Genomic DNA, 24,094 nt, shown 5'->3' with positions numbered 1-24,094 from the left:
ATTTGAGTTCTACTAAGAGCATGCATTTACCCTCTGAGGATGCCTGTAGTTTCAGAAACTCAAATGTTTTAAGTAGTTTCTCTGGCCATTCACGGCCTTCACTGTAAGACAATAATTAGGCATAAATTTACAATCATTTTTATTACATATTCATATCCTTACTGCACACCTACTATATGTTGATTGTTGACCTTTAGTTTTATTTTTCTATATTATAAAATACTTGAGTCAGCTCACTAACAAAGGTGTGGAGAAATACCAAATAATGACTAGATGGGGTCTCAGTTCTATAGACTATACAATGGTCTCCTACTGCCTATTTTTTCAGCTTTCAGAGTCTAGGCTTCTCTTCAAGATGCTATGAACTTGTTGAAGACTATTCCCTGAACTTAAACCAGTTCCACTACTCTGTTCTCAGTCTAGGGACACAGACTGACTCATACATAACATTTTTAAAGCTGCTGCTCAGCAATGCGCATCCCTCAGAAAACCTTAATCATAGAGAATTTAGTTAAATCCTTTAAAACCAGATTGCTCTGGCTTCACAGAACCAGCCTGGCTGCTCAGCTTCAATTCCCCGGAGAGAAGAGAGAAGCTCTACTCTATTATGAAACCAGCTTGCCTAATCAAATTCCCTTTCAGAGAAAGAGGTCAAGGAGAATAACTCCTGTGCCATTTTTCATTTCTTCCTTCCAAGAAATGACTGTGACTGACAGATGCTATTTCTTTGAGTTCCAATGGCCTACTGCCAAGATCAACTAATTGTTTCTTGGTTAAAAGAATGGTACCAATCCATCAAGCCACACGACTCCCGAGAACCACATTACTTAATACTTTACCTTGGTAAAGTTTTATCATTTTCAAAGCCAGCAAACACACATTCAACACACCCCATTGGGAAGGCAGAATAGATATTATTAACATCTTCATTTTTACAGACTGGAAAACTACAACAAAGGCAACATATGACTTATCCAGGGTACACATGTTAATAGTGGATCTAAAATTCTAATTTATGAAGTTATATTACCAGGATTTTTCTATACATCACATATCATTGCAATCTCCTTAATACGTCTACTAATCTCAATATCTGCCCCATCTTATTAAAATATTTGCTAATAGAAGATATCCTGTTCAGATGAACAGCTATAGTGTTGTGGTGGATATAGATTAACATGGTGTAGTAGAAAGAGAGATATTTAGAGACCGATATGGATTCAGATTACACTCTTGCCACTTAAGGTGTGTGACTTATGGTAAATTGATAACTGACTTCAATTGCTGTATCAGAAAAATTGATATACCATCTACCTCACAGAATTCTAAGAATTAAATGAGTTAATACATCAAATTCCTAATACTAACAGGCATGTAAGTGTTAATTTCCTTCCCTGGAATAGTTCTTAAACAGACCAACAGCCTCTAGAGAGTTTAACCCTTCTGATTTCAATGACCCCTAAAAATCAAGGGATAAGAATCAAGGAAATTGAAGCATTAACACTTTCCTGGCACTTCCCTCAGACATGTGGGATTTTTTGGCATCAATCTAAAGAGAGCTTTTAGAGATGCAGTCAAACCAATTAAGAAAAAAATAGGAAAAGGCAAATGTGTCCAAATAAATAACATTCATCATAGGTACACAAAGTAATTGTTCTACCAACTAAACATATATTTAAATGCCAGCTAGAATACACCATTCAGTCTCCCAATAAAGAAGAGAAGAATGTTTCTTTTTCTCCAAATTAACTGATTAGATACAAAGTGAAATAATACAAACATTAATCTAAATAATCTTTCTCCATTACTACCAAACAAGCCAGATAAAGCACTTTTCACAACCAATAAGTAAAAAATCACTTTGACTGTGAAATTAGTTCCTAAAAGTGAATTAACAATCTCTAAATTAGTTTGGAACAAATCACATCCAAGTCTTAATCTCAATACTATATACAAATTCATACTAAGCCATCTCTCTCCTGGAATTATACTATATTCCAAAAGACAGTTAAGAGATTACTGCTATAAATATTTGAACAATTTGAACATGTTAGATCCCTGACCTATGAGAACTTAAATTAATTGTTGCAATTTTTATCATTTTTGTTTGAAAAAATGTTATGTGTGTATTGGGTTTCCTCAAATAAGTTTTTGGGTTTTTTTTGGGGGGGCGGGTTTGAGGCAAGGGTTCACTCTGTTGCTCAGGCTGGATTCAAGCAGTCCTCCCACCCCCCTAGTAACTGGGACTATAGGCATGTGCCACCATGCCCAGCTAATTTTTTTGTATTTTTTGTAGAGATGGGGTTTTGCCATGTTGCCCAGGCTGGTCTCAAACTCTTGGGCTCAAGTGATCCGCTGGTCTTGGCCTCCCGCGTCCAGCCAGTTTTAGTCCATTACAATCTATGGCTTCTACTAGAACATTTTCAAGGCCAGACTCTGGTTATTAGTTGAAGGGGTATACATATATTTGTATATAACTTTTATGTGCTTTAAGAGTACTTTTAACCTCTTAGTCTTGGAAAACCAACAACTATAACTTATTACAATAAGTTTAGCATTTATTATTTCTTAGCTTCCTTTTTTAAAAATTCCTTTTCCGCAACCATTACAAATGAGTTTCTCAATGCCATACTTTGAAAGATACCAAAAAAAAAACCCAAAAACTCTGTCTTCACTGATCAACTTGAGAGAGCCAGGCACAGTGGCAAGCGCCTATAATCACAGCTACTCAGGAGGCAGAGGTGGGAGTAGTGCTTGGGCCTGGTAGTTTGAGACCAGCCTGGGCAACACAGTGAGACCCCATCTCTAATAAATAAATAAATAATTTTAAAAGTGGGTAAGCAATATGCTTTTATTTTTTACTCCTCTTACTATCATTCCCAAAGCAATATGCTTTTAAGAGTAATGTTTCTCAGTCTAGAAGCTATAAAACTGTGTCCCAATTTGTTCCTAATAATATTTAAGTTCCTTTCTAATGAATAAGTTAAAGTAAATTCAATCCCTATTAACATAACTTACTTTCTTTGTTTTTTTTTTTTTTTTTTTTTTTTTTTTAAGACAGAGTCTCACTCTGTCACCCAGGCTGGAGTACAGTGGTGTGATCTCGGCTTATTGCAACCTCTGCCTCCTGGGTTCCAGCAATTCTCCTGCCTCAGCCTCCCAACTAGCTGGGATTACTGGTGTGTGCCACCATGCCCAGGTAATTTTTGTATTTTTAGTAGAGATGGGGTTTCACCATGTTGGCCTGGCTGGTCTTGAACTCCTGACCTCAGGTGATCTGCCTGTCTCAGACTCCCAAAGTGCTAGGATTACAGGCAAGAGCCACCGTGCCCAGCCTTAACATCATTTTCATGCTTGTGTCACATTTAACTTTACTGAGTGGGAGAGAAAGGAATGATATAGCCCTAGTCAGCAAGGAATTTTGGACAACCAGTGGGCTCTATTACATATGCTATACTCACAGCTGTGACAACTGCTGATTATTATAGTGCTTGTGACTTATTTTATCTTTATCCACGCATAAATTCATGACAATGAAGCAAAGACAGATGAAGAAACTAGGATGGCTGCCTCTTTAGGACTCATGTATGAGAATGTTATGAACCTGTTTATAACCACACAAAACAAGTTATAATTATCTAATCAAAGGGAAAGTGATGGTAAGCAAATTGTTACAAGCAGTAGTCCTACTAAAAATGTTCAAGATTTGCAAATTCTATGAATTCTAATTTTTTTACAGTAATACATAATACAGTAATAATAGGAACTTAATTCTTCAACACTTCATAATTGTTTGTCTTAATACCAACCATGAAATGATGGCCTGGGAAAAATTAAAAGTCATTTTTTGGAGGAATAAAGTTCCATTGAAAAAAAACTTAGCCATATTTGTCATCATAAAATGACAGACTTTGGGCCGGGCACAGTGGCTCACACCTGTAATCCCAGCACTTTGGGAGCCTGAGGCGGGCGGATCATGAGGTCAGGAGATTGAGACCATCCTGGCTAACACGGTGAAACCCCATCTCTACTAAAAATACAAAAACAAAATTTTCCAGGCATGGTGGCGGGTGCCTGTAGTCCCAGCTACTTGGGAGGCTGAGGCGGAAGAACGGCGTGAACCTGGGAGGTGGAGCTTCCAGTGAACTGAGATCACGCCACTGCACTTCAGCCTGGGTGACAGAGCAAGACTCTGTCTCAAAAAAAAAAAAAAAAAAAAAGACTTTGTGGCAATAAATTTTATTATTCACATGATTATAAAATTCTTTTATGAATACCACCCCATCCTGCAAAAAAAAAAAAAAAAAAAAAAAAAGGTCTCAGGTAAAGTCACTGAAAGTAATTTAACAGCAGAGGCTCCAGTAAAGAATGCATGATTTGAATCCTAGCACTAATATTCACTAGTTGTATGCCCTCAGTAAGTTACTTAATGTCTGTGCTTCAATTACTTAATCTATAAAAAGGAGACGATGATAATAATCCTACCAACTTTATAGAGTTGTGGTAAGAATAAATGATATGTATAATCCATGCAAAAATGTTCAGAGCAGTGCCTCACATATTGTGGGTACTTAAATTAGTTTTGTTTTACTTCCCTGCAAAATTTTGGGGGGGTTTGTAGAATAAATGAATAAACTTATGGGGAACATGTCTGTCATAAACATGTATGTTCTTTGCCATTTATATTAAAAGAGAAAAGAACCTGAGGGGAGGAAAGGTGGCTTTTAAATGTTACTTATCTTACAGCAAGTGAAGTAAAGACAAGGACTCTGAATTACTCCTTTTTTTATATTTTAATAAATATAATTAAAAGATCCGCTGGAAACAATGCCACGTCTGTTAACAAATGGCAGTTAAATAATATTAACTGGTTTTTTTTTGTTTTTTTTTTGAGATGGAGTCTCACTCTGTCGCCCAGGCTAGAGTGCAGTGGCGTGATCTCAGCTCACTGCAAACTCCACCTCCCGGGTTCAAGCGATTCTCCTGCCTCAGCCTCCTGAGTAGCTGGGATTACAGGCGCCCACCACTGCGCCCGGCTAATTTTTGTATTTTTTAGTAGAGATGGGGTTTCACCATCTTGGCCAGGCTGGTCTCGAACTCCTGACCTCATGATCCACCTGCCTCGGCCTCCCAAAGTGCTGGGATTACAGGCGTGAGCCACCACGCCCGGCCACATTCACTTTTTAAAAAACATGTTTTTCTTTCACCTGCAACCATATTATTTTTCACTGTTATACTGCACTTTCTTCAGCTCACACAGGAAAGTAATACTGGACTTTGCTCCTCTGTCATGCCTCCAAAACTAACTTTTTTTTTTTTTTTTTTTGAGACAGAGTCTCACTCTGTCGCCCAGGCTGGAGTGCAGTGGCGCAATCTCAGCTCACTGCAAGCTCCGCCTCCCGGGTTCATGCCATTCTCCTGCCTCAGCCTCCCGAGTAGCTGGGACTAAAGGCACCCACCACCACTCCCGGCTAATTTTTGTATTTTTAATAGAGACAGGGTTTCACCGTGTTGGCCAGGATGGTCTCATCTCCTGACCTCGTGATCCGCCCACCTTGGCCTCCCAAAGTGCTGGGATTACAGGCATGAGCCACCGTGCCCAGCCACTAGCTCTTATTTTTAAATGCTGCTCAGAATATCAACTCATTCATTTGACATTTATTGAAAGCCATGCACTAGGCACCATGGACAGAAAGATGTCTAAGACACGTCCTCATCATCAAGCTGAGTTTATTAGAAGAAATATATATGCCACTGGGCATGGTGCCTGTAATCCTAGTACTTTGGGAGGCCGAGAAGGGAGGATCACCTGAGGTCAAGAGTTCGAGACCAGCCTGACCAACATGGAGAAACCCCATCTCTACTAAAAACACAAAATTAGTTGGGCGAGGTGGTGCATGGCTGTAATCCCAGCTACTCAGGAGACTGAGGCAGGAGAATCGCTTGAACCCTAGAGGCGGAGGTTGCAGCGAGCTGAGATTGCACCACTGCACTCCAGCCTGGGCAACAGAGCAAGACTCCGTTTCAAAAAAAAAAAAAAAAAGAAAGAAAGAAAGAAGAAATATATCAGTAAAATCACTAGAAAAGGAAAAAAATGCAATGAATTGAAACATATTCAAAAATGTTTAAACCCAAGAGTTTATGATACCAAAAAAAACCCCACCAAAACCAATGCCTAATTGGAGAATGCTAGTGAACCAATACAGTATTCTGAAAATTGGTAAACAAGGGGAAAGAACAAAACATTCATCCTGACTTTCCAATATGTATTATACCACTGGGTAAATCAAAGATTAGAAAAGGGGAGGTTTCTCTTTATAGAAGTATTCCAGCTAATAAATGAAAGAATAATAGAACTGGAATATCATCATTGTATAGCTCTTAATGATTTAATGGATCTAAGTAAAAATCATCAATAGTTACTAACATCACACAAAAAGAGACAGGTTGGACGAGGTGGCTCGCGCCCGCAATCTCAACACTTGGAGAGGCCAAGGCAAGAGGACTGCTTGAACCCAGGAGTTCAAGACGAGCCTAGGCAACATAGTGAGATCCCATCTCTACAAAAAAAATTTAAAAATTAGCTAGACATTGTGGCACACACCTGTGGTCCTAGCTATTAGGCAGGCTGAGGCAGGAGGATCACTTGAGCCCAGGAGGTTGAGGCTGCAGTGAGCTGTAATTGTGCCCCTGCGCTCCAGCCTGGGCGACACAGCAAGACCCTGACTCAAAAAAGTAAAATAAAAATTAAAATAGGCCCGTTGTGGTGGCTTATACCTGTAATCCCAGCACTTTGGAAGACGAAGGCTGGCAGATGGCTTGAGCCCAGGAGTTCAGGACCAGCCTGGGCAACACGGTAAAACTCTATCTCTACAAAATAAACAAACAAACAAACAAAAATTAGCCAGGCGTGGTGGTGCATGCCTGCAGTCGCTGCTACTCAGGAAGCTGAGGTGGGAAGATCAGTTGAGCCCAGGAGGTTGAAGCTGCAGTGAGCTGTGATCATGCTACTGCACCTCCAGCCTGGGTGACAGAACAAGGCCTTGTCTCAAAAATAATAATAATAAATAGATAAAATTTTAAAACAAAAAAGACATGCAGACATTTATGTACCTTCTGATGGAAGTACTTAACACCACTCATGAAGAAGTCTGAGCACTCTTCTAAACAGAAGTACTGCCAGGCACAGTGGCTTACGCCTGTAATCCCAGCACTTTGGGAGGCTGAGGCAGGCAGATCACTTGAGGTCAGGAGTTCGAGACCAGCCTGGCCAATATGATGAGACCCTGTCTCTACTAAAAACACAAGAATTAGCCAGGCGTGGTGGCGGGCCTCTGTAATCCCAGCTATTCGGGAGGCTGAGGAGGAGAATCGCTTGAACCCAGAAGGTGGTGGGTGCAGTGAGCCGAGATCACGCCACTGCACTCCAGCCTGAGTGATGCGAGACTCTGTCTCAATAAAATAAAATTAAATTAAATTAAAATAAATGTAAATACAAATTTACAGGAGTTGCAGAAGACAAAGGAACATGTTAAAAGACACCACAGAGATGTAATCAGCAAAATTCAGACTCAGGGAAATTCTGCCAACACAAATGACTTGATTTCTACAACAGAAAACTGCAAAACAAAAAGCAGGGGAGAAGAGAGGACTAATGTTAAGAGACAAATCAATAAACTGCACTATATGATACTCATTTGTATCCTGATTCAAACATACTGAAAAAATATACATTTATGAATAACACAATGAGGGAAATGTGAACATTGGGTTTTTATGCTATTAAAAATTATTGCTAATTTTTTAGCATGATAATGGAATTGAAATTATTTAAAGTCTTTATCTTTAGAGATATAGTGATATGTTTACAGGTGAAGCTATAAAATTCTTCAATTTGCATCCAATAATCCGGGGAGTGGATGGTGTGGATAGGGCTATATGTGAAACAAGTGGCCATGAATTCACAATTGTTGAAGGTGAGTAATGGAGTACGTGATCGACATTTTCTATTATAAAAAACATTCAAAAGAAACAGTAAACATCAAAATGACGTGGGGAGAAGGAGCTCTACATAAAGAACTTAGCCTGTGTATCACAAGTACTAATTATAATCACTAAAAAACTTAAGGGTTGGATTAGATGACCTCTCAGCATTTGACTTTCAAATCCAATAGTCTAAAATTCGATGAATAGATTATCTTTAAAGGTCATTTTTAATCTCTGAAATTCCTTGGTTTTTCTTTCCCAGAGAGCTGCCTTAACTTTCCTCTCCCACTGGTTAGCAATAGCCTACAAAAACACTGAACAACAACTACTTTTAAAAAGCACATTAAACTGAGACTTACTCCCGGTACAGTGCTTGGAGTTTTCAGCTATACCACCCACTTCAATTCTGGAGTCTGGATGTTATACTGCTTAATTAGGCTAAACAGCCAGTACTGAGTACTGATTAAACACAAGGAAAAATCTGCTGTAGAAGTAATGGTGATAACTCTTGTGTTTCTCTTTTCTCACACATAAACAGTTTGGGAACAGTGGTCTCAAAATATGGTCCAGAAACTACTTGAGGTATCCCTGCAGTAGGTGCTTGAGGTTAAAAGTATTTTCATGATAACACTAAGATTATATTTGTTCTTTTTACTCTTATTATTTTATAAGTGTACAGTGGAGTTTTCCAGAGGATACAAGATGTGTGGCAACACATCAGATAAGGCAAAAGCAGATACGAGAATCCAACAGTTTTTTATGAATTTGGCCATCAAAGAGATTTGCAGGAATATAAAACAATGCTTTTCTTCCCATTAAATGTCTTTGTTTTAGAAAATGTAGTTATTTTTCATGAAAATATTATTTATGTTAACATATAGTGGGATTATTATTTTCCATTTATTAATATTTAAATATTATTAAATGTCTCCATTTAAAATAACACATGGTGGGTTTATAGTTATTTTAAATCAATCAATCAATCAATATTTTTAAATTATCAGGTTTAATTCCTAACATTGTAAGTATTGATACAGATATAACCCACAGAGACAAAAACTCTTTGGGATCCTTAATTTTTAAGAGTGTAAAGGAGCTGGAAGTGGTGGCTCACCCCTGTAATCCCAGCACTCTGGGAGGCCAAGGCAGGTGGATCACTTGAGGTCAGGAGTTTGAGACCAGCCTGGCCAACATGGTGAAACCCATCTCTACTAAAAATACAATTAGCCGGGCACAGTGGCATGTGCCTGTGGTCCCAGCTACTCGGGAGGCTGAGGCAGGAGGATCACTTGAGCCCAGGAGGTGGAGGTTGTAGTGAGCTGAGCGCATGCCACTGCACTCCAGCCTGGGTGATAAGAGTGAAACCCTGTCTCAAAAAAATAAAATAAAAAAAAATAAAAATAACTAACTCCCCTCCTCTCATATTTATATTTGTCTTTGAAAGCCAGGTAAAGGTAAAAAAGCAAAAGGCCAAGGCAAGTCTCATGGAGAGAAGCTTGAAACCGGGAGGCAGAGGTTGCAGTGAGCTGAGATTGCGCCACTGCACTCCAGCCTGGGCAACAGAGCAAGACTCCATCTCACACAAAAAAAAATAAAAAATAAAGAGTGTAAAGGGCCCCGAGACAAAAAAGTTTGAGAACTACTGCTCTAAAACACCTATAATTCTAATTAATGCTCCCATTACCATTTCATTTTATATTGTGTAGCCTCAATTCTTTCATTTTCACCCTCCAAATAAAGACACTGTGACCTAAAACTAGTTGGTTTGATATAACTAAAATTTCTTTTTGGTGGAGGTTGGGGGTAGGAAGGTGGCCCTGGTTTAAATAGAGGATTTAGGCCAGGCATGGTGGTTCATGCCCCTAATCCCAGCACTTAGGGAGGCCAAGGTGGGCAGATTACTTGAGTTCAGGAATTTGAGACCAGCTTGGGCAACAAAGAGAGACCCCTGTCTCTACACAAAATACAAAAATTAGCTGGGTGGGGTGGCACACACCTATAGTCCCAGCTACTCAAGAGACCAAGGCGGGAGGATCGCTTGAGCCTGGGAGGTGAAGATTGCAGTTAGCAAGGTGGAGGTTGAGATCGTGCCACTGCACTGCAACCTGGGTGACAGAGCCAGACCCTATCTCAAAAAAAAAAAAAAAAGAGAGAGAGAGAAAGAAAAGAAAATAGAGCATTACTGCTCAGAACTCTAAAAAGGACATGAAGAACTTTAATCACATGGATTCTACAAGGTCAGGAAGAACATTTCCCTCTGGGGAAAGATTGGCAGTAAGTTCAACCTAAGTTCCCTTTTTTGTACCTTTTTTTCTTTTCCAACTTGCCAAAACTGAAATTTAGACTCCTCAATCCTGGTTCCCTGACACCATGGGAAGACTGGCAAAACAATCCTTCCTGGTTTGGGTAGGAGAAGCTGGTCATCTCAGGACACAAAGAGCTGTTCATTTCCTTGCCTGATGGATTCTCCATCAGGAATCTCTATGCTCTGATCCCTGCCCAATTCTTCTAACAAAAACTTGAAGTTTAATTCAGTTCAACAAACTTGTGTGAACTCTTGCAAGAATGACTCCAGGAGGCCTCAGATGGGAGAGAAAGAAAAGAATGCAGCCCTAACCATAGCTGATGCTAGCTGTAAATATATCCATACATCCACACATCAGGGAGGCTACATAGATAAATACACGAGGGAGGCCACAGATGGGAGAGAAAGCAAAAGCTGTAGCTCACGGCCTTTAGTATATTAAAACCTACATATGCTAACAGCTAGAGCTGGCTGTCCCAGCCTTATTAACCCCTGAGTAGCACTGGCCTCTTCTGTACCATGTTTTCTAATTTTTTATACTCCAAAATATTTTAACTAGATTTCACCTTTACAAAAATATTGTAGCAGAAAACAGAAATCTGCTTACCTTCCTAGGGCTATAATTCTATAAAATTAGTAAAATAAAACTTGGATTATTCTAGTTTGCCAAAAATAAAGCTCTAGAAACTAATGATTTCATTTTCAATTTCTTAAGACATTTTTCTAGTTTGAAAAAAAAATTTTTTTTAGTTTTTTCATTTCCACTCCTTTTCAATTAATCAACAATTGCATACTGAACATAGAGGAGAAAGAGAAAGCAGGAGTGAAAGTCACAAGCTAGAATTCTCCAAGAGATTCCTTATCTTCATACTCCCATAAGTGAGAATCACATTGTCTCAGGATGGCCCCCAAACAACTATTCCAAGCTTTTTTTTTTTTTTTTTTGAGACGAAGTCTCAACTCTGTCATCTAGGCTGGAGTGCAGTGGTGCGAACTTGGCTCACTGCAACCTCTGCCTCCTGGGTTCCAGCGATTCTCCTGCCTCAGCCTACCAAGCAGCTGGGATTACAGGCACACGCCACCATGCCCAGCTAATTTTTTTATTTTTAGTAGAGATGGGGGTTTCACCATGTTGGCCAGACTGGTCTTGAACTCCTGACCTTAGGTGATCCGCCCACCTCAGCCTCCCAAAGTGCTGGGATTACAGGCGTGAGCCACCATGCCTGGCCAATTATTCCAGGCTTTTTCCATCCCACCTACAGGTGAAATTTTCCTATTCCTCACGCTTGTCCTTCCTCTCTGAGAAGACTAACAAATCCCTTCATCTTAACTACGGAATCACTCTCTGCTCACAGTCAACCCCAACCTCATACCTTTCTTTCGTTTATTACTTCCACTAACAGAATTCAGTCCTTATCACTTCCCTTAATTTATTCAGCTAGGACACATTCTTCCTACCCCAGGAAGTCCTGGAAATCAATTATTTACAATAAAATAGTACTCACATTATTCATTAACCAGGCAAAGGACAGTGCTTTCTTTTAAAAAAATGTCTCCATTGTAGAAAGGTTTAAAGATATTAAAATTTTTTAAATAGCTGGATTTTGATTTTGTTTTTTAAAGCCTCAGGATGTAAAAAGTTTCTTTATTCTATTCCTGGGTGGGTTTCTTCCCTAAGGTCACAAGATCAAATCAAACAAGATAGGTAGACTGGTTTTAAATTTTAAAAATGACCACCTGATGCTATTTGGAAGCTAATATGAAAAAAGATAGTGATGCTGAGTTCAGACCTCAGGGCCTGTGGTACAAAAAGTATTATATTGTTTGAGTCACACAACCATAGAACATATTAAACCTCTTTTTTATAGATAAAAAGCAAAGCACAAGCAAATACCAAAAAACACTTAAAATATAAAACTTTAGTCTCAAAATGATGGAAGAGAAGAAGGTGAAACTTAATTTTAAAGTCTAGAAAACTTCTATCAGTACCTCATCTTTGGCAAATATATCCATTTAGTGTATATGTTTATCCTGAACATTTCAAGCACATAAGAAGTATTTAAAATAATGGACTTCCATTTCTAGCCAATATGTAATAACAAGTATAAGATTTACCTACCTGCCTGAAACAAACAAACAAAAAAAGCAGAGAAAATACATGAAATGATGGTTTCAAAGACACTGCACATTAGGCAATGAAGAACAGCGATCTCTGAGAGACAGAAAACAAGTGAAGTAAGTTCTGTGAATGCTTCTGCTTACTGCCTTGAGAATATTTCCAAGGTGCAGTTTAATGAAGGAGGAACCCAAGTAGAGCCCAGGGCTATCTTAGTTGAAGAGACTGAGCTGAGAGTCTGGGAAGGCCAAGGCAGAGACAGTGTGCAGGATGGAGTGCTGGAAAACGCACTGCACGCTGGGAGCACCTGGAGCTCTGCAGTGGGCTCCTCTTAAGTACTCAGTGGGGTACTGACCAGTGAGTGCATGTAGGAACTACTTAGAGAACTAGAGGGAACACTAACTGGCACTCAAACAGAACCAGAACAATGCCTGTTCCCACCAGCCAAACTGGAAAACCCCATAATTAACAGGGCACGAGGTAGAGTATTCCAAGGATCTTGGGGAGTAACTACCCTAGATGGAAAACTGCTCTGGCCCCACCTAACAAATATTTTTTTTTCTCCCCCTCTTCTCTCTATGTTTTTGAAACAAATCTTAAGGAAAGGATTCAACTGTATTAATAAATTAACTGTGACACAGAACAAATAAAAAAAAATCCAGTACCTAAAAAGGTAAAATTCACAATGTTTATAATCCACAAAAGTTTATCAAACATGCAAAGAAGAAAATATGACCCATGAAGAAGAAAAAAATCAATCAACTGAAGCTAACAAAATTGACATATATGTTAGAATTAGCAGACAAGGGAATTAACAAAGTTATTCCATATTCAAAAAGCTAAGTAGAAACATGGGAGAAAGAAAATAAGGCCTAAATCCACCTTCTACAGATAAAAAGAATAATGTCTAATATGAAAAATGCATTGGATAAGACTGACGGCAGATCAGACAAAACATAAGAGATGAGTGAACTAGAAGACACATAATAAAAACTACCCAAAGTAAACCAGAGTGGAAAAAGAATAAAAAGATCATGAGTGAATTCTGGGAACACTTTAAGCAGTTTAATATACATGTAACTAGAGTTCCCAGAAGTAAAGAGAGGAAAAACAGGGATATTTAAAGAAATAGTGGCCAAATTTTTCCAAATTTGATATTGACAATAAACTCATAGATCTAAGATGCTAAATGAACCATAAGAACAAAAAACACAAGAAAAATGCACGAATAATAGAAAAATATTTTTTCAGTGCATATAAAAAATTTACCAAGATAAGCCATATTTGAGGCCATAAATCAATCCTCAATAAATATTAAAGAATTAGAGTCATACAAAGTATGTTCTCTAACCATAATGGAATTAAATTAGGAATCAACAAAGGAAAATATCTGCAAAACTCCCAAATATCAGGAAGTAAAGTAATACATACCTAAGTAACTGATGGGTCAAAGAATAAATCAAAAGGGAAATTAGAAAGTGTTTCGAACTGAATGAAAATGAAAATACATCAAAATTTGTGGAATGTTGCTAAAGCAGCACTAAAGGAAATATATAACACTAAACACTCCTATTAATAAAAGAAGGTCTCAAATAAAAGACTTCAGCTTCCATTTCAAGAATCAAGAAACATGGCCAGGCACAGTGGCTCACGCCTGTAATCCCAACACTTTGGGAGGCCAAGGCAGGCGGATCACTTGAGTACAGGAGTTCAAGACCAGCCTGGGCAACATGGCAAAACCCTATCTCTACAAAAAATGCAAAAATTAGCCAGGGATGGTGGTGCCAGGCATGCAGTCCCAGCTACTTGAGAGGCTGGGGCAGAAGGATCATTTGAGCCCAGGATGCAGAGTTTGCAGTGAGCCGAGATCACGCCATTGCACTCTAGCCTGGGTGACAGAGGGAGACCCTGTCTCAAAAAAAAAAAAAAAAAAAAAAATCTAGAAACAGAAGAACTAATAAAATACAAAGCAACCAGAAGAAAGAAAATAAAGATCAGAAGGAAATCTATAACAACTCTTCTAGAACACTGAAAAGAACATTTCCTACCCCATTTTATGATGTCAGCATTATCCTAATACCAAAGCCTTGCAAAGACCTAAAGAAAATTGCATACTAATAACTCTCATGAACATAGATGAAAAAATATTTTAAAAATTTCAGCAAACCAAGCCCAGCAATATATAAAAAGAATACATCACAATCAAGTGAAATTTATCCTAAGAATACAAGGTGAGTTTAACATTTAAAAATGAATCAATGGGCCAGGTGTGGTGGCTCATGCCTGTAATCCCAGCACTTTGGGAGGCCAAGGTGGGCAGATCATGAGGTCAGGAGATCGAGACCATCCTGGCTAACATGGTGAAACTCCGTCTCTACTAAAAATACAAAAAATTAGCCAGGCATGGTGGCGGGCGCCTGTAGTCCCAGCTACTCAGGAGGCTGAGGTAGGAGAATCACTTGAACCCAGGAGGCAGAGGTTGCAGTGAGCCGAGATGGCACCACTGCACTCCAGCCTGGGTGACAGAGCGAGACTCTGTCTCAAAAAAAAAAAAAAAAAGAATCAATGTAACTCACCATGTTAACAAAATTAAAAAGATCATGTGATCATTTCAATAGATACAGAAAATGCATTAGACAAAATCCACCAGACATTCCTGATGAAAACTGTCAGAAAACTAGGAATACAAGGAAACTTTCTCAACATGATAAAGGGGATCTAAAAAAAAAAAACAACAGCTAATACCATACTTATTGGTGTCTACTCTCACCACTTCTATTCAACATTGTATGGGATCATCTGAAAAGTACAATAAAATAAGAACTTAAAAAGTATCTAGACTAGAAAGCGAGTCGTAAAACTGTCTTTACTCATAGTTGACAAAAAACTGCCTCAGTTGAAAATCTGATGGAATCTACAAAAAAGCTACTAGAACTAAAACAAGAATTTAGCAAATTTAGGGCCGAGCATGGTGGCTCATGCTTGTAATCCCAACACTTTGGGAGGCCAAGGCAGGTGGATTGCTTCAGGTCAGGAGTTCCAGACCAGCCTGGCCAACATGGTGAAACCTCGTGTCTACTAAAATACAAAAATCAGCTGGACATGGTGGTGGGCGCCTGCAATCCCAGCTACTAGGGAGGCTGAGGCAGAAGAACTGCTTGAACAAAGGAGGCAGAGGTTGCAGTGAGCCGAGATCGTGCCACTGTACTCCAGCCTGGGCAACAGAGTGAGACTCTCTCTCAAAAAAAAAAAAAGTATTTAGCAAACTTAAAGACTATAAGATCAATTTATAAAAGTCAATTGATATTTCTGTATATTAGCAAAAAGCAACCATATTGTCAGAAGCATTAGAACCAAGGCGACTCCATCTTAAATAGAGGCTGGGTAAAATGAGACCTGCTGGGCTGCATTCCCAGGAAGCTAGGCATTCTTGGTCACAGGATGAGATAGGAGGTTGGCACAAGACACAGGTAACTAAGACACCACTGATAAAACAGGATGCAGTAAAGAAGCTGACCAAAACCAAGAGGTGCCTCTGGTTGTCCTCACTGCTGGTTATATGCTAATGATAATGCATTAGTATGCTAAAAGACAATCCCACCAGTGCCGTGACAGTTTACAAATACCATGGCAACATCAGAAGTTACCCTAAAAGGAAGGGGACCCCTTAGTTGTGGGAAATGCCTCCCCCTTTCCTGCAAAACTCATGAATGAATAATCCACCCCTTGTTGAGCATATATGATCAAGAAATAACCACAAAAATAGCCAACCAGCAGCACTCAGGGCTGCTCTGCTTATGAAGCAGCCATTCTTTTATTCCTTTACTTTCTTAAACTTGCATTCATTTTACTCTGTGGACTCACCACAAATTCTTTCTTGCATGAGATCCAAGAATCCTCTCTCGGGGTCTAGATCAGGACCCCTTTCCAGGGTAATAACAAAAACATGAAACATGGAACATGAAACATCGATACATTGGACAAAAGATATGCAAGACCTATTGAAAACTATTAAACACTGTCCAGGAAGCCGGGGTGGGGGGATCACCTGAGGTTGGGAGTGTGAGACCAGCCTGGCCAACATGGCGAACCACATCTCTACTAAAAATACAAAAATTAGCCAGGTCTGGTGGCGTGCGTCTGTAATCCCAGCTACTCGGGAGGCTGAGGCAGGAAAAAAAAAAAACTACCAAACACTTCTGAGAGAAATAAAAGATGTCCACAAGATGGTATAGATATGCCATTCATGGCCAAAAGATTCAATATTGTTAAGCTATCAATTCTCTCCAAATGCAGATTCAATACAATTCCAATAAAAATCCCAGATGCTTTGTTGTAGAATCTGACAAACTGATTCTAAAATTCACATGGAAATGTAAAGGGCGCAGAAGAGTCAAAACAACTTTGAAAAAGAAATACAAAGCTGGAGGACTACTTCTATCAGTTTTTAAGACTTATAAAAACTATAGCTATAAAAATAATGTGGTAGTTGTGTCAAGTTAGACAAACAGATCAATGGAACAGAAGAAAGTCCAAAAATACACCTACACATCCGTAGACAACTGATTTTCAACAAAGGTGCAAGAGCAATTCAGTGGAGAAAAGACAGTCTTACCAACAAATGATACTGCAACAATCAGATATTCATATATCTGATTGCAAAAAAAAAAAAAAGAGCTTCAATACAAACCTTGTACCATATACAAAAATTAACTCAAAATGGGCCATTGGTATAAAATGTTAAGCCAGAATTATAAAGCTTCTAGAAGAAAACATAAGAGAAAGCTCTTCTAATCTTGGATTGGACAAAGATTTCTTAGATATGACACCAAAACTACAAGCTATAAAACAGCAAATTGATAAATTGGGCTTCATGAAAATACAAAGATTTTGCTTTTCGAAAGGCATTGTGAAGAGAATAAAAAAAATAAGCCACAGACTGGGAGGAAATATTTGCAAATCATCTATCTGATAAAGGACTTATATCTAGAATATATAAATAACTCTCAAAACTCAATAATTAGAAAATAAACAACCCAATTAATTAAAAATGGTAAAAAGAGGCTGGATGTGGTGACTCACGCCTGTAATCCCAACACACTGGGAGACTGATGGAGGAGGATCACTTGAACCCAGGAGTTTGAGACCAGCCTGGGCAACACAGGGAGACCCCATCTCTAAAAAAAATAAAAAATAAAATAAAATGGTCAAAATATTTAAATAGACACTTTACCACAAGAGACATACAAATGACAAAAAGTACATGAAAAGATTCTCAGCATTAGTCACTTAAGTACATTAAAACCACAATGAAATACTATTTTATGCTAATCAGAATGGCTAAAAATAAAGACTGACCATGCCAAATGTTGATGAGGATGTGGAGGAATTCAAACCTGGTGGGAATGTAAAATGGCAAAACCTCTGTGGAAAACAGTTTGGTGGTTTCTTAAAAATTAAACCGTACACTTATATAATCCAACCATCACACTTCCAGATATTTAACAACAAGGAACAAAAACATATCTCTAATAAATGTTCACAGAAGCATTATTTATACTAGCCTCAAACTGGAAATAACCCAAGTGGCTGTCAACAGGTGAACGAATAAATCAAATGTGGTCTAACCATACGATGGTACTACTATGCAATGAAAAAGACCTTTGATCAATCAACAACATAAATAAATCTCGAAATAATGATGCTAAGTGGAAGAAGCCAGAACTACCCCACTCCCCTCTCCCCAAAGAGTACATACTACTTGATTCCACTTAAAAGCCTAGAAAATGCAGACTCTATTATTATATGAAGCAGATCGGTGATTGCCTAGGGATGAAACTGGGTGGTGGAGACAGGAGAGGCCAGGCGCGGTGGCTCACGCCTGCAATCCTAGCACTTTGGGAGGCCGAGGCGGGTGGATTGCCTGAGCCCAGGAGTTCGAGACCAGCCTGGGCAACATGGCAAAACCCTGTCTCCACTAAAAATACAAAAAAATTAGCCGGGTGTGGTGATGCGCACCTGTAATTCCAGCTACTCAGGAGGCTGAGGCAGGAGAATTGCTTGAACCCAGGAGGCGGAGGTTGCAGTGAGCTAAGGTGGCACCACTCCATCTAGCCTGGGCGACAGAGCAAGACTCTATCTCAAAAAAAAAAAAAAAAAAAAAAAAAAGACTTTAGAGGTAATAAATATGTTCTTTATCTTCATTGTAACAATAGTTTCATGGTTTCAGACATGTGTCAAAACTTTCCAAGTTGTAACCTTTAAATATCTGCAGTTTTTTGTATGTCGATTATACCCCTTTATAAAACTATTGTAAAAATTGCATCTGTGCCTCTTTTCAATTAGGTAGTATTTTACTTATTAATTCAAAATATTTAATGATTATAGGTCTCTTCAGGTTTGTATTCCTCCTTGAGTCAATTTTGGTAAATTATATATATTTTTCACAACGCTGTTCTTTTTATCTAAGCTGTACAATTTGGCACCATAGATTTGTTAATAATACATTTGTTATTTCATAATCTATGCTGTATTTGTAGATATGTCTTCTTGTTCGATCTTAGTGGTATCTGTATCTTCACTCTGTCTTGCTGATTAATCTTTGCAGGGCTTTGTCTTATTTTAATCGTTTTTTTTAGAAAACCAACTTTTGTTGCTGTTAATTCTTTTATATCTTTGTGGTTTTTTTTTTTGAGACAGTTGCCCAGGCTGGAGTGCAGTGGCATGATCTCAACTTACTGCAACCTCTGCCTTCCAGGTTTAAGCAATTCTCATGCCTCAGCCTCCCAAGTAGCTGGGATTACAGGTGCCCACCACCATGCACGGCATTTTTATACTTTTAGTAGAGACGGAATTTCACCATGTTGGCCAGGCTGGTCTTGAACTCCTGACCTCAAGTGATCCGCCTGCCTCAGCCTCCCAAAGTGCTGGGATTATAGGCATGAGCCACTGTGCCCAGCCTGTTTTCAATTTCATTCAGTTCTGCTGTTTTTTTTTTTATTCTTCCCTTCTACTTTCCTTGGTTTTTATTCATTTCTTTTTAAAAATAACTTCTCAGTCAAATACTAAGACTCATAAATAATGAACTCTGTTTTTTTTCTAATATAAGCATGTAAGGCTGTAAATTTCCCTTTGGCTTTTTTAATGTTCTTAATTAGTTTTTCTTACCCTCATCTTCTTTGTGATGATATAAATTTCCCTCTAAATGCTGCTTTAGTTGTAACCCATAATTCTGATACACAGTATTTATATTATCATTCGGCTTTACTTATAATTTCCATTATTATTTTTTCTTTGATCTATGAGTTACTTAGAAGTATGCTTTTAAATTTCCAAATTTATAAAATTATTTTGGTTATCTTTTTGCTCAATTTCAGTCTTAACTGAATTGAGTACGAGAATAGTTTGCATAATATCCATTCATTGGTTTTGTTGAGACTTGATTTATGAATTCAGTGTGTGTTCAATTTTTTTAAAACTCCCTAAAAAGAATGTATATCCTCATCTATTAAGTGTGGGGCTTGGTACATATCCAAAAAATGAAGCCTGTTGGTTGGTTTTTCAAATCTTCTGTTATCTTCTCAAGTTGTTTTTGTCTATTTGACCATCAATTACTCGAAAAGACATGTTAAATTTTTCCATTTTATAGATTTATAAATTTATTCATATTTGTATCTATATATTTTCTTCCTATATTCTATCTACATATTTTGTATTCTATCTATCTATTTTAAGGCCATGCTATAAGATGCATACTGATTTGGAATTATAGCTTCTTGCTTAATTCTTCCTTTATAATTTTTTTCTGATAATTTTTAACGCAAATAATGATTTTTGCCTTCAAATCAGTTTTGCCTACTATTAACCTGCTATGCCAGCTTTCTTTTGGAATAGATTTTTCCATATCTTTATTTCCAGTCTCTCTCATTCCTTACGTCTTAGGTGTATTTCTTACAAACTGCATAGACTTGGATTATTTTCTATTCAGTTTGGCAATGTTCCAGTTATCTTTTTTTTTTTTTTTTTTTTTTTTTGGAGACAAGGTCTTGCTGTGTCACCCAGGCTGGAGTGCAGTGGCACAATCTCAGCTCACTGCAACCTCTGCCTCCCGGGTTCATGAGATTCTCCTGCCTCAGCCTCCCAAGTGGCTGGGATTACAGGCGCCTGCAACCATTACAGGTGCACACCACCATGCCTGGCTAATTTTTGTATTTTTAGTAGAGATTGGGTTTCAGTATGTTGGCCAGGCTGGTCTCAAACTCCTGACCTCAGGTGACCCGCCTGCCTCAGCCTCCCAAAGTTCTGGAATTAGAGGTGTGAGCAACTGCACCTGGCCATGTTCCAGTTATCTACGGCTAAATTTAAAAACTATTCTAAATCTTAGTAGTGTTAAACAATAATCATTTTATTATTCTCATGATTCTGTGGGCCACAAATTCTGGCAGGGCACAGCAGAGACACCTTGTCTCTGATTGACAATGTCTGGGAAACTCAGGTGGGACGCCCTGAAAGGATGAAGATGGCTGAGATGTCTTAACATGGGCCATAAGTCTGAAACCTTGGCTCTTCTCCAGGTGGTGTCTGCTAGGGCTGGATTATTCAACATGGTTCCTTCACTCACTCCTAAGGCTGACAGTTGATACTGGCTCTTTGCTGGTAGCTCAATGGGGCTATCAACCAGTGCCTACATGTGTCCTCTCCATCTTGCTGGGGATTCTCACAGCATGGTGACTGGGTTCTATGCGCAAGCAGTCCGAGAGAGAGGATTCCAACGGGCACAGGCAGAAGACGCAAGGCTTTTCATGACCTAGCCTCTGAAGTCCCAGAAAGTTACAGTCTATTGGTTAAGCAAGTCACTAAAGCCAGCCCACATTCAAGAGGACAAGGGAAATAGACTCCACCACTGAATGGCAAGAAGGGAAGAAATTGGTGGTGGCTACTTTGGAGACAAGCTACCACAGACCACCCTCTCGGCCCAACAAGGCCCTCCCACATGCAAAATACACTCACCCTCTTCTAAGACCTTCAAAAGTCTCATTTCATTATGGCATCAGCTTGATGTCCAGAATCTCGATATCTAAATCAGGTCCAGATGTGGTTGAGGCTCCTCAGATGCAGTTCCTCAGGTACAGCTACTGCAGTATAGTTCCTCCTGATCTGAATTAAAGAAACAAATTATCTGCTCCCACACACCCAACATACAAACATACAATAGTGAGACTGACTTAAGATAAGCACAATAGACACTCTCATTCAAAATGTGAGGAAAAGGGAGAAGGAACAGGAGACACATAACAGTTACTGGCCCATAACAATTCTGAAATCTAATCAGACACACATCACCAGTTCCTCTATTACAGCCAAGTCCTACACCTTGAGAATGACTCTCCACAACCCTTGGCTCCACCCTCTAAGTTTCTGAATTAACCTTCTTTTTACATAAGAGATGGGTTAATTTTTGCAATGGAGTGGCCTTATAAGCTTGTTTCCTGCCTATAGATGATTGGAAATCTAAAGGCCTATTTTCACTTTCTACTGTCTCTGTTCCTCTTTCATTATTATGATTTCTTTAAAATCTTGTGGATTTCCTATGAATCTTATTGGGATTCACTCCAGCAGACAAAAGCCACATCCACCTTTTCTAATGCAAGTCTTATGTGAGGCTACTGTGAGAAAACACGCTTAAGATCCCTAGAAGCCCTAATGTTTAACATAGTAAGCCTAAGAAGTATTCCCTTAAGACCTCTAGATATCCCTTTACCTAATTGAAAGGTTTTGTGAGGCATTGTCTTAAATCTTTCTGAAGTCGGCCAGGCGCAGTGGCTCATGCCTATAATCCCAGCACTTTGGGAAGCCGAGGTGGGCGGATCACCTGAGGTCGGGAGTTCGAGACGAACCTGACCATCATGGAGAAACCTCGTCTCTACTAAAAATACAAAATTAGCCAGGCGTGGTGATGCATGCCTGTAATCCCAGATACTAGGGAGGTTGAGGCAGGAGAATCGCTTGAACCAGGGAGGCAGAGGTTGCGGTGAGCCAAGATCATGCCATTGCACTCTAGCCTGGGCAACAAGAGCGAAACTCCGTCTCAAAAAAAAAAAAAAAAAAGTCTTAGCAAAGGGATTTACAGTTGCATCACTGAGATCTTTACTTTGAGGCCATGTTTTATTGGTAGCATCTTGAATTTTATCTTTCCTCTGAAGCCATTTATTTAGAAGTCATTGGTCAGGCTAGGCGCAGTGGCTCATGCCTGTAATCCCAGCACTTTGGGAGGCTAAGGCGGATGGATCACTTGAGCTCAGGAGTTTGAGACCAGCCTGGCTGATATGGTGAAACCCTGTCTCTACCAAAAATACAAAAAAACACCTGGGCATCATGGCGGGCACCTGTAATCCCAGCTACTCAGGAGGTTGTGGCAGGAGAATCACTTGATCCCGGGAGGCAGAGGTTGCAGTGAGCACCACTGTACTCCAGCCTAAGCGATAGAAAAACTATCTCAAAATAATAATAATAATTAAAAAATAAAAGTCATTGGCCATTTGAAGCAACTAGAGATGAGAAAAAGTTTTATTTTCTATAATAACACAACCATTCCTGGGTTAGAAATATTTCCTCTAAGTTCTGTTTTAAAACTTAGTAGTTCATTTTTTAGTTCATTTATCAATTTGTACCTTATCATACTTAGAAAAAACTAGGTAACATTTTTTCAACATTCTGCCTAGAAATCTCCTTAGATACATTGAAGTCATTAGATACATTTTCTGTGGTCTATGTAACCACATGTGGCAGTACCAATAAACCTTGAATCACTATATAACAAAGGTTCACTCTTTTCCCAGCCTCCAATAACACTTTTCTCACTGTGTTTCAAGCCTTCACTGTCTTCTCAAGGTCCCTCCATCTTCAACCCTCACCAAATTCCAAAGCCAATGCAAACTGTAGGTTTTGGCAGCACCTTATTTCAAGGTACCAAATTTGGTTTCAGTTATCTATCACTACAAACTACCCTAAAGCTTAGTGGCATAAAACTACAACCATTTTATTATACTCACAATTCTGATTCAGACAGGGTATAGCAGGAACAGCTCGTGTCTGCTCTATAACATCTGGGGCCTCAGGTAAGGTGGCTCCATTGATTGAGGATAACTAGACTGGGAGCCATATGCCTAGGGCCTGGGCTTTTCTCCATATGATGCCTACTGGAACTGGAACTCACGTAGCTGAAAAGTGATGCTAGCTGTTGGCTAGGAGCTCAGCTGAGCCTCTCCATCTGGCTTGGACTCCTCACAGCATGGCAGCTAGGTTCCAAGACTAAATGTTCCATAGCACAGCAATCCAAAAGAGAATGTTCAAATAGGCCTAGATGGAAGCTGCAAAACTTTTCATGACCTGGCCTTGAAAGTCCCAGAATGTTATCTCTGCCACATTTCACCAAACAAGTCACTAATGCCAGCCCAGATTTGGTATGAACAGAGGAATAAACTCCACCACTAGATGGGGGTGGTGCACCTGTGGAGGGAAGGAACTAACATCAGCCATCTTGAAAACATGCTACAACAGACAATCTGTCTTTGTTTCAATAAGTGTAATTCATTTACGTTCAGTGTGATTACTGATGCATTTGGATTTATCTCTACCATCTTTTATTATGCTTTCTATTTATCCTATCTTTTCTATGACATTTATTA

The 24,094-nt window shown here is 39.0% G+C and overlaps 1 protein-coding gene across 3 annotated transcripts in view; it reads right to left on the bottom strand.

The window, feature by feature from the left end:
- Positions 1 to 24,094, bottom strand: part of AHCYL2 (adenosylhomocysteinase like 2) — a 201,212-nt gene that overhangs the window by 133,701 nt on the left and 43,417 nt on the right. The window contains exons 1-2 of one of the 3 annotated variants that reach the window (XM_055392257.2): positions 23,459 to 23,966; positions 21,417 to 21,563 (exon numbers count right to left, since the gene is read on the bottom strand). The exons of the other annotated variants lie outside the window; for them this stretch is intronic. The gene's annotated coding sequence lies outside the window, so the exon portion shown is untranslated. Of the gene's footprint in view, positions 1 to 21,416; positions 21,564 to 23,458; positions 23,967 to 24,094 lie in introns of those variants that run through there. 3 annotated transcript variants of the gene reach the window in all.

The sequence above is a fragment of the Gorilla gorilla genome, chromosome 6 (assembly GCF_029281585.2).
Source record: "Gorilla gorilla gorilla isolate KB3781 chromosome 6, NHGRI_mGorGor1-v2.1_pri, whole genome shotgun sequence".
In the NCBI taxonomy this organism is placed as follows: Eukaryota; Metazoa; Chordata; class Mammalia; order Primates; family Hominidae; genus Gorilla; species Gorilla gorilla.
This window is presented reverse-complemented; position numbering and strand designations above follow the sequence as displayed.